The sequence below is a fragment of the Eurosta solidaginis genome, chromosome 1 (genome assembly GCF_040869045.1).
Source record: "Eurosta solidaginis isolate ZX-2024a chromosome 1, ASM4086904v1, whole genome shotgun sequence".
NCBI classification, from domain to species: domain Eukaryota; kingdom Metazoa; phylum Arthropoda; class Insecta; order Diptera; family Tephritidae; genus Eurosta; species Eurosta solidaginis.
The window spans coordinates 202,748,266-202,760,398 of record NC_090319.1 but is presented as its reverse complement, the minus strand read 5'-3'; the positions used below and the strand labels follow the sequence as shown (position 1 = coordinate 202,760,398).

The 12,133-nt window shown below is 39.0% G+C and overlaps 2 protein-coding genes across 5 annotated transcripts in view; one reads left to right on the top strand and one right to left on the bottom strand.

Moving 5' to 3' along the window:
• LOC137236985 (ATP-dependent DNA helicase PIF1-like) overlaps window positions 1-12,133 on the bottom strand; it is a 41,581-nt gene that overhangs the window by 5,210 nt on the left and 24,238 nt on the right. Inside the window, exon 1 of one of the 2 annotated variants that reach the window (XM_067760100.1) lies at window positions 360-394. The exons of the other annotated variant lie outside the window; for it this stretch is intronic. The gene's annotated coding sequence lies outside the window, so the exon portion shown is untranslated. Of the gene's footprint in view, window positions 1-359; window positions 395-12,133 lie in introns of those variants that run through there. 2 annotated transcript variants of the gene reach the window in all.
• LOC137236983 (uncharacterized) overlaps window positions 1-12,133 on the top strand; it is a 75,025-nt gene that overhangs the window by 41,832 nt on the left and 21,060 nt on the right. The window lies entirely within an intron of this gene.

The window sequence follows — 12,133 nt, the reverse complement described above, 5'->3', positions numbered from 1 at the left end:
GCGCTGTATTCGATATTTTACCTTTATATATTTGGTTATAATTATTTTATTTATTTTATTTTTGACGAATAAAATAGTTTGCCGATAATTCTTTCCGACGCAATTCCTCTTTGTATATTTCTCTATACTATAGCATACTATGTATACATAAAACCAGTTGCGCGGTTGCATTTTATCAGAGTTGTCATAGTAAAATTTTATTATCAGTTATTTGCATGCAATATTTTACATTTGGCAACTCTGTTCGATCGTCATCGTGTAGTGATCACGGTCGTTAAAACACGAGCAATGAACGGCTGATGGTGTTCCGCAAACACATTGCAAAGGAGTATTGTTAGAGTAACCAACATGGTACTAACTTTGATCTATACGCCCCGATTCTAGTCTGGTAAAAACATTCTTCACCACGGTAACGAAATCATGTGGCAACTTTTACATCCTTTTGGTCTTCTACCCACGAAAGTAGCCGGATAATTTTTTGCCCACAAAAGTAGGTGGTTACATCGAAATAACCAGACAGCAGCTGTTGTTTAGAAAAAGGCAAAACTGAAAAATAAATAATTGTAAGCGCAAATAAGTAAAGATGATAGTAAAAAAGTGTTGCCTCTTGCTATACATATTTGTTTACATTATATACTTTCACAGAATAAATTACAATATACCTATGTAGAAACTTATCATGCATAATATGCATATACACATCGTCCCGTTTATTTGTTAAACTCGTATCTACAAGTGAGACATTTTCGGTAACGCGAACACGGTTGCCACACCATGTTTTCATTTGGGACCAACATTCATCGAAAAAAGGACCAAATTTTTGTTTTATTTTATTAGTATAAAATACAAAATTTTGGGATGTTTCCATATAAAATTTTACTAAACATAGTGAAGACTTTCCTTTAATTCAAACTGAACAAACAAGTATATGTGCATGCAACTAAAAATGGTACTATATTTTGACATAGGATAAGTCTATGTCTTTCACCAACTAAACGTAGTGAACCTAGTTTTGGTCACAAAGCTCTTGGTTCTAACATTATGTTGTTGATTGCAATGAAATACAATGTATAGTGCAGTTAGGTTTTAGTAAGAAACGGTTCAAAATTTGCGTTCGGGTGTTGCCGAACTATGTATGTGGAAAACTCAGTAGATCATAAATGAAACTAGGCAATTTTGGTAGTGCTATTTTTATAGATGCTTACTTTTTCCATTAACGTTTAAACTTCATATCAGAGCCTAGATTCAGTAAGTGTGAGTTTTGATCCCAGCCTCAGGGGTTCTGCTAGCACCTACGGGAATAATTGTGTACAAAACATTTCTTCCGAAATCAAATCTCTTTTGCATTTGCTTCCTTATGTCTTCGAGTTAAAATATTTCTTGTGCCAATATACTTAGTTTTCAATTACCTTGGGTGGCTTAACACCACAATAGTCCAGGAATACCTTGAACTCATTGAGCTGGGTGAGAAAGATTTAAATATCAACGTGCCAAACGAGAAGTAATGCATAGAATTTCTTTGTATAAGTTTTGCAAGTGTTAGGCTTACGGCATAGTGCTCGCTATAAGCTATGCTAGGCGAGAAGAAATTTTTATTTTCACATATTTTACATAGTGTCGTATAACCGATCGAAATATCTAGCCGTTATTAATATTATTATAAAACGAGAGTTTTTTTTGATTAGTGGGTTATTTCATAAACAATTAACGACAATGTGTTTGCCAACACTTTTCTTTTTAATGACTGGCATAAATTATATCCTAGGTGAAATGTTATTGTTCTGGTACATTTTATTGACTAAGCATTTTTTTATGGTGAAAGTTCCATTGAAGTAAATTCAAAATTATATGTGGGCTAACAAAAGTGTGGCGAATTTTTGGGTAATATTGTGAATTGAAAAAGAAAGAAAAGTACCAATCGTGGCTGCTGCCTAAAAAGGACCAAAATTGAAGAAAAGGGACCAGCGGACCAAATGAGGTTGGAAAGGACCTGTTTCGGCCACAGGCCTAAATATATCTCCCCCCCCCCCCCGTAACATAATTTTCTTTACTCTATTTTCCTTTGTTTACTACCACCCACATATGCTTGTGATCACTAATACACACAAGCATCTGTGAGTGGTAGTACGTATGTATCCTAGATTTTTACCGCTGTGAGCCCGCGGTACAGCAACTTTGTTGCCGGGAAACCCAACGAAGGAGCTGTATCGTGGGTTCATCGGCTATTGTCGCGAAGAGGCTCGACCTCTTTGAATCCAGCAGCCAGCGAACGTACACGTAATCTCACGTTCACGTAAGTGCAAATTTTCTAAATTATTATTACATATATACCATTTTCAAAAAGTAGTAAATGCTACTTTGGACTAGGTAGGCAATTGAAAAGTAAAGTCCTCTCTCGGCGAACGAAAATCATACTCTACAAGTCACTTATCGTACCCGTCCTGCTATATGGGGCAGAAGCATGGACCATGACAACAGCAGATGAAGCGGCTTTGGGAGTGCTCGAGAGAAAAGTTCTTCGAAAGATTTATGGACCTCTACGCGTTGGCGATGGCGAGTACCGAAGAAGATTTAATGACGAGCTGTACGAGCTATACGCAGACATCAACATAGTTCAGCGAATTAAAACTCAGCGGGTGCGCTGGCTAGGCCATGTTATGCGAATGAAAGATGATGCTCCGGCCAAGAAAGTGTTTCTATCGGAACCCTCCTATGGAAGCAGAGGTAGAGGGCGGCCCCCACTCTGGAAGGACCAGGTGGAAAACGATTTAAACTCCCTTGGTGTGACCAATTGGCGCCGGTTGGCGGAGCGAAGGAGCGACGGGCGTGCCTTGTTGGACGGCCATAACCGTTTAGACGGTTAAGCGCCAATTAAGTAAGTAAGTAATATACCATTTTCCTCAACATTTGTTAAAATCTTTCTTAACACTTGTTGTATTTATATAAATAAAACTGTGAATTCCCTTTTTTATTAACATGAAATCCTTTGGTTTCTTATTTTCTTCCTTTTTTTGACTCAAACAATCTATAACAAATACGTGGGTGCGCGCCGTTGCCACCACGCATTTGTACATGGTCTATCTTCGCCGAAAATAAGAGAACGAGATATTTACAATACAGTCCACTCCACCCCTTTAGAGAACATCGAATACGCAGTAAAATCGTGATATAATCAAGGCGAAACTTCAGCATTACATCAAGAAGCACGCTTTTGTACGTGATGCTAATATCAGCAATTTGCACGCAACAACATTTTTGGTGATACCTTGGAAACATCCAACAACAATTTAAATCACATTCGATTACTGCGGATCAACACTTTAATAAAAGGCACGTGGTTTTATAAATATTCCGTATTAGGTAGGGGTTTCCTTTTCACCTTTTAATAAAAATTTCAAAAAATAAAATTATAAATCGGTAGAAAGTGTTTCCGATTATTAAAACCGTGCATGTGATTTTGTTGTGAAGTGAGGTCTTATTTGTGCAAAATAGAAAAAAAGCGCTTAACGCAGTTATTTAAAGTTTGTGCATCACGCCTTGTGACTATCCGGAATAATCCCCCACCAGCGGTAAGATTTTCCGGACACAGCTCAAGGTAGCACAATACTGGTTAACATAACTTCAACACCGCTTAGCGCCACCTTTTTACTTTCGCTTTTGCAAAATTTTCATTTTCAAAATATTCACCGAAATGAATTTTGATCTGTTAAGGTTATTTAAACAAAGAAATTAATCTAATTTGCTCACACATTCAATTAAACAAATTTTTCCACATAAAAATCACATGGGCTTATTTACACGGGCAATACGATCGCAATTTTATTTTGTTGCTGTAATACAAAGTACACTTATTTTAAACTGCACTTATTGTTGTTGTTGTTTGGGTGGCCAAAAGCCTTATTCCTTGCACAATTATTTAAAAAATTGAAGAATTATTATTCTCACTTGCGGCAATATACAAATCAGTTTTGACTGATCTAATTTTGTGATACAAAAGTTCACAGTCCTTGGTTAAATTACCAAAAAGTCCATAACAAGCGTTCATATATTTTTACTTTCTCTGGCACAATTTTTGCACTAGCCATTACTTATTGGCTTAGACGATTCAGTAGCAAATCTGCATTAGCACATTCCTTAACATTTACGTGGGTGCGCGCCGTTGTCACCACGAAATTGTACTTATCCCACTTAGCACTTAAGCCTCTATACAGTCCTTTTTTTACGTTAGCCATAAGTTATCGGCTTACACAATCAATTGGTAAATTTGTGTATACATACGCATACACCAAATCTTTTCACTAATCACATTATCACTTCCAAGTTCGGTCCTTTGGCAACATTTTCACTCACTACACTCTGCAAAGGCAATCTCTTCTTAGTTTTTTATAAATTTATCGGTTTTCATTTTTATACACAATGGAGACCTATACAAGCCAAGCAGATGCAGTGACGGAGTATGAAAATGACTTCAACGACATGTCACCTTCACAACACAGTAAACACTCCCTATATACCACAGGGATGAGTTAAAAACTCTGTGGGAAGCTACGAAGGTGACATACGAAAAGCTCGTAGGTTCATCAGAGCTTGAGTCAAAGGACTTATCGGCTATCAAAAAGAAGCATAAAATGTGCTATTTCAGCTTCCTAAAGTGTGAGGCGGCAATAGCTGAGCTTTTGGAAGGTTTTGAAAAGAAAGATAAGAAAGTTGATGTCTCAGATAATATGGAATATCATGTGCGCCTGCCAGCGTGTGATACGGATATTTTCAAAGGTTTCATGGCCGTCTTTTAGGGACATGTCACTGCCATATATATTAATAATAGTAAACTCCATGCATTACAAAAACTATACTATTTGAGGCAAAAAACCCAAGGGGAGGCCAAAGAAATAGTGGAACGGTGTTCCTTAACGATAGACGGTTTCGATACAGCGTGGAAAAATTTATGTGACCGATACGAAAACAAACGTATCTTGGTCAATGCCCAATTAAAAATTCTTTTTAGTTTAAAAGCAGTTGAGAGTAAACGCGGTAGCTCCATTAAAAAACTGCAACGTGAAATAAACAATTGTATCTCAGCGCTTCAATGTCACAAGATTGACATATCAAACTGGGATGTAATTCTAACGTATTTGTGCTCCACAAAACTGCCAGAAACCACAATGGCTCTATGGGAACAAACCATAGAAAATAAACCAGAAATTTCAAAATGGGCAGACATGGATAAATTCTTATCCAGCAGATTCCAAACGTTGGAAACTGTCGTAGATATAAGAGGGGATACGGTTTCAAAACCCTCTAAGCCACAAGCTTCTCGTTCCTCGGCAGATACATCGTCGAAACGATTGGGGTCGCATCAGGCTAGTGTAGCCAAACCTACGTGTAAGATGTGCAAAATTCCTGCACATCGAATTGCAAAGTGCGAAAAGTTCTTACGTTTAACGCCTACTAAATGGTCTGAACAAATTAAGAGCGGCCGTGGGTGTATAAACTGCCTTTCTGCTGGTCATTCGGTAACAAAGTGCACCAGTCAAATGAACTGTGCCACATGTCATTTAAGACATCATACGCTGCTTCATATTTCGAATCAGCCAAAACCAACAAATACTTCAGACACTATCGGAGGATCTACGTCACGAGAAGCTCAAATACGACGCAATGCTGAAAGTCAAAATGCTCCGATTAATAATGTGAACTCATGTTTCGCAAATACTAGTAAAGGAGTACTACTAGGGACAGCTCAGGTTAATATTTATTTTATGGGTGTTGACTATTCGGCGAGAGCCCTAATAGACTCAGGATCTGAATGCTCATTCATAACCGAGAAACTCAAGCGCAGAATAAATCTGCCAACTAAATGCATGCATGCCCAAGTTTCGGATATCAATAACACAATGTCTGCACAAGTAAAAGAAGCGTGCAACATACAACTGCGGTCACCAACCGATCCATTAATCGAGATCAATACGATCATGCTGGTTTTACCACAATTGACAGGGAATCTTCCAACTTGCCAAATAAATGCAATGACTAGGCAAGCATTCCCTGACTTAGTACTGGCTGACAAACGATTCTTTGTCAATGAGCCAGTCGATCTAATTCTGGGCGGGGACATATACCCCCAATTTATGTTAGGCGGCATTAGAAAAGATGTGCTAAACACATTAATAGCACAGGAAACGGTGTTCGGCTGGATTTTGACACGCCGGACAGGTGCGGTTGATACAAATAAAACTCTGGTTTCATATTTCAACGAGGTCACTTTAGATAAACAACTTCTGGGAGATAGAGGAAACTCCAAAGAAGAGGAGCATGAATAATGATGACACTTACTGCGAGGAGCTATAGAAACAGTTCGGAACAACGATGGCAAATACGTAGTCTCCTTACCCTTTAGGTAAGAGTTTAACTTAGGTCCCTCATTGAGAAGTGCGCGTTCTCAATTCTAACGCAACGAGACACGACTTGCGAAAAACCCAGTCCTTCAAACGGAATACAATAGAGTTTTATCCGAATATGAAACCTTAGGGCATATGCAAGAGGTCAGTAATATCCCGCCAGACTCCACCGACTGTTACTTCCTCCCTCACCTTGCTGTTATAAAGGAGGGAAGTACAACAACAAAAGTCAGAGTCGTATTTAATGCATCTTGTCCTACCACTAATGGCAAAAGTCTAAATGATGCCTTATATCCAGGGCCGATTCTTCAATCCGACCTAACAATCCTTATACTACGTTGGCGGCTGTTCAAATACGTATTTAACAGTGATATAGAGAAACTGTAGCGCCAAATATGGGTTAATAAAATTCAAATAAAATTCCAGCGAAATGTATTTCGCAACTGCCACAAGGATCCAATCAACCTTTAAGAACTGAAAACAGTAACATTTTGTGAACACAGCATCGAAACTGCGATAAGGGCAAGGGATCAGATATCATCGGCATTGCAATCGGCAGGTTTCCCATTGCGAATATGGACGTCCAACTACAAGATAATTCTGCAGGTTATACCGAAGCAGCATTTATTAACATAGGACTTCCTAGAGTTTGAAGATACGAGTACGGTTAAAGCTCTAGGCATTAAGTGGAATGCGCATTCCAACCTATTCTATTTTACTGCTAAACCTTTTGAAAACAGCGATGCCATCACAAAAAGGGCTGTACTTTCTGCGATTGCAAAGCTGTTCTACCCTCTTGGCTGGCTGGCACCAGTGGTAATTGTAGCCAAGTTTATACTGCAAAATATTTGGTTGGAAGGCACGGGTTGGGACGAAGACGTATCACAAACTACTCTAGATGGTTGGACCGCATTTATGCAAGAATACGGAAAAATCAACGATATCCGCATACCGCGATGGGTTCATTTTACTCCAAAGGACAGCGTCGAAATACATGGATTCAGCGATGCTTCGGAAAAAGCATATGCAGCCACTGTTTTCCTGAGGGTTCAGACAAAGGATCGAGTATTCACCAATCTGTTAATTGCAAAGACAAGAGTAGCCCCGGTCAAAACTATATCATTGCCACGGCTGGAATTCTGCGGCGCATTCCTACTTGCAGAAATCATAGAGTCGGCCATAGAAAATATACAACTTTCCAATATTAAAGTAACCCTTTGGACATATTCGATTATAGTACTGGCATGGATCCGAAAGCCCCCATGTTCGTGGCCAACGTTTGTGGCACATCGAATAACGAAAATCATCGACAAAGTTGGAGACAAAGTATGGCGGCATGTAGACTCCGCGTCAAATCCTGCAGATTTGGCGAGCAGAGACCTCTACGCTTCGGATCTAATCAACAATTATTTGTGGTGGCAGGGACCTTCTTGGTTACAAGAAGACAACGAAAATTGGCCAACACAAGAAGAGCATTATAATACGTTATCGAAGAAAAGAGGGTGAAAGTTCATGCGGCATCGGTCGAAAATAACTTTGATATTCTGGATAGGTTTTCCGATCTACCAAGGGCTTTGCGGGTTATATCCTATATTCTTCGGTTTTTCCAGAATACGCACCCAACAACTAAAGCCTCCTTTGAAAGGGATTCTCATTCGATAGCCCCTGACGAAATAGAAAAAACAATGCAAATATTGATAACAATATGCCAAAGGCAACATTATTAAGAAGAGTACGCAAATTTGAAGTCAGGGAAACTGATAAATTGTAAGAGTGAAATTTTACCCCTGGACCCATATATAGATGAAGAAGGCGTCTTTCTAACTGGGGGCGGACTGGGGCATCCAAAGACATGTCCCATAACGAAAGTCATCCCTTTATCCTTCCTTACACTTGCAGGTTATCCAGACTTATAGTTCAATCCTCTCATAAAACCACCCTGCATTAAGGGAACCAGCTGATGCTATGTCATATCCGCACTCAGTACTGGATCCCACGTGTTAAAATCATGATAAGTTCTGTTATCCACAACTGTAAGGTCTGTACTATTTGCAGGAAGCGGACACAAACGCAACTTATGGGGATCCTTCCGCAAGAGCGCACCACCTTTACTAGGGCCTTCACTAACACTGGGGTAGATTTCGCGGGAACATTCGATATAAAATCCTACCGAGGGAGGGGATGTCGAATTTCAAAAGGATATGTTTGTCTTTTCGTCTGCTTTTCGACGAAAGCCATCCATCTAGAAGCGACAAACGACCTTAGTACCGGGTCCTTCCTAGCTGCCTTCGCCAGATTTGTATCTAGATGAGGCTGTCCGAAAAACGTTTACTCCGACAATGGTACTAACTTTGTCCGAGTTTAAAGCATTGTCTCCGAGTTTAAAGCATTTCTGCGTTAAGCAAGGTACGGAACATTGAATAAATATAGCCATCACATTTTAGAATGGCATTTTATACCGCCAAGCGCTCCTCACATGGGAGATTTATGGGAAGCGGAGGTAAAAAGTTTTAAGACCCATTTTAAAAAGATCGCGTCCGATCATAAATATACTTTTGAGGAGTTTACTACCCTCTTATGTCGAATTGAGCCGCTTACTCCAGGCCACTTTCTCGTAGGTGGACATCTTCTATCCTCACCTGAACTCAATTGCAGTGAAAACCCTGCCTCAATTGTAAACAGATGGCAGAAGATGAAAGCCCTCAATCAAACATTCTGCAAAAGATGGAAACCGGAATATCACACCGAGATCCAGAAACGGTACAAGTGGAAACATCCACAATCCAACTTAAAACCCGGGGACCTCGTCGTCATAAAGGAGGATAACCTCCAACCAAACGAGTGGAGAATGGGGAGAATCGTCAACACACACCCAGGTTCCGATAACCGTGTACGTGTTGTTGACGTCCACACAATGAAAGGACAAATTACGAGACCAATCGCGAAATTGGTACTACTTCCGCACAACGACAAAGAAAATGAACTTTAATAGTATACGTTCCTCTATCCCAAATAACACAGCTCTCGTTCACCCCGAACGAGGCCAACACACCGATATCCCAGCTCTCGTTCCCCCGAACGAGGCCAACAGAACCCTAACTCAGATATACTGTCTGCCACATAGTCCTTTTTCCAACGATTACGTGGGTGCGCCGCTGCCACCACGCAATTGTTCAAAATAGTTTAATATCGCAAGGAATCCCAAAGAAATTTATTCATACCATTTCATTATATAAGGACAAGGAAAATGAATTTCAATCGTTTGGGAGGAATATTTGACTACTTTTCACAGTCTGTTTCAGATAATATTCGTGAACATATTTCAACCGTTTTGGTTAAAATTTATGAAGGATTTTCGGATACGATTATCATATGATTCTTCACATCTCATACAACATCAGATCTTCAATGGAAAGGTAAATTTTAACAAGTATCATATTCATGACTCAGTCAGCCAAGATAATCAGGACAGATTCAGAAAGCTGAATGAAAAATGGTTAAAAATTGTTGCTCACCCAAAGTAACCACAATTGGTTCAAATATGATTCCACAATATGCTTGGCAAACAATATTCACTTTGCCATAACAGCTTTATTGTTATTGAATCCCTAATAAGTAATTTTAAATTGTTCCAAATTGATGGTCGGATTTTACTGTCCATGTAACAAATGACAATCAAAAATTAATTATTTTCAATAATTTACGAAAAATAGAAACCACCATAAATAATAAATATTTAATTTTCGCTGCATTTCCAGTAAAAGATAATATGGCTTTATTTGATTAGGTACAACATCTATGAGTAGTTGTACATGCATTTTATTTTGATTGCCCTTAAGGAGGAAACGGCTGCTATCAATTTTTGTAAAAGCGTAATAATTTTTTGGGCTTGCTGAAGGGGTTCGCTTAATGAAGCGAGTGGCTTTGTATCTTCAATTTCAAAAATATCCAATTAATGGTGCATAAATCGCATGCGTTTTCCTTTATATACAGGAGAAACTAATATCCAAAGTCACCCTCCTTTTTTCGGGTTTTCAATTTTCTGTTACCTATACATACACACATTTATGCAATAATGTACTTTTATGCAAATTTAATGACTTATTGCACAAAATTTATTTTGGCGTATATTCTATGTGAGTACGAGCGTACTTTAGTGAAAATCTGCTTCAAACAAAAGAGAAATGTGATTACCCTCATGTATCGTATATAATAAATACTTTGTTTTTCTTGCAGCGTAGTTGAAACGTTTTTTTTTATAATTCCTATAAGATTTTCAATGTGGCCACCGTGGTGTGATGGTAGCGTGCTCCGCCTATCACACCGTATGCCCTGGGTTCAACTCCCGGGCAAAGCAACATCAAAATTTTAGAAATAAGGTTTTTCAATTAGAAGAAAATTTTTCTAAGCGGGGTTGGCCCCCGGCAGTGTTTGGCAAGCGCTCCAGGTGTATTTCTGCCATGAAAAGCTCTCAGTGAAAACTCATCTGCCTTGCAGATGCCGTTCGGAGTCGGCATAAAACATGTAGGTCCCGTCCGGTCAATTTGTAGGGAAAATCAAGAGGGGCACGACGCAAATTGGAAGAGAAGCTCGGCCTTAGATCTCTTCGGAGGTTATCGCGCCTTACATTTATTTATTTATAAGATTTTCAATGAAATGTAAAAACTTGACCTAGTCAACAAAGATAATCGGATGTCCGAAAGGAAAATTTTGAATGTTGTTCAATTCACATAAAACAGGTTAGGAAATTACCTTTGGACTACGTTAGAAGCATCGGGCGTAAATGATTTTGTTTCTTTTTGTATTGATTAAAGTCTTCATTTTCTCCTACGAAAATAATTGTAATGAGTATGCCGGTGTTGTTATGTCCCTCTCAACTGTGATCACCTGAAGTAAGAATACCAATGTATTATTCGCATTTCTCCACAAAAAGTAAATAAATGTATACGTATTCGTAATATGTATAGTTGTGAAGAAATCTTACCTACTAGCTACGAAGACTACGCACTTGGACTTGCTGTCATATATATTGCCGTTCTTATCCCATTTGATCATTTTTTTAGGGATCTTTGGGCGCAAGCTTTTCCAATGCGATCTACAATTTATGCTGGTCGAAACGATTTCGAGTTTAAAATATTCTTGATGCGACCTTTAACGCTTACCAGCACCATATGTAATAGACTGAAACAATCCTTGCACCGCACGACTAGCATCCCATTGATGCAGTCGCTTGTGGTTCTGCTGTGGCGAAAGCTGTAATGCGGTTTGTTACTGCGATTTACTTGAGCGTGATTATTCACTAAGATTTATATAACAGTGCTCTTTTATCACCTTTCAATCACAAATTTGCGGAATATGCCATTCCTGGAGTCCAAACACGGGCGGAATGCGTCAATGTAACGAGAGACAGGCGAGCTGTTTTGGATATGAAAATTCCAGTTTGTGAAGAGTTTAGAAATAGTTTACCCGATAACACTCACTCAGAAATGCCGAATTAAAATACATTCATTTAGTTGCTGTAAAAGGGCCGTACGATATTCTGAGCAAGCGGCTCAAACGTCGGTCCATTTCATTGAATGCGCAAATAAGGGCAACGTCTGTCCAGATCAGCCACAACTACATACTAAGATGTAACCACATGTCGCCCGAACATCAGTTACAGAGCCGTCTCGTGCTGAGTTATAGTTGCTTCATACCTCACTGTAGTTCTCATTGCGAAGGTGGTAAAATAATAA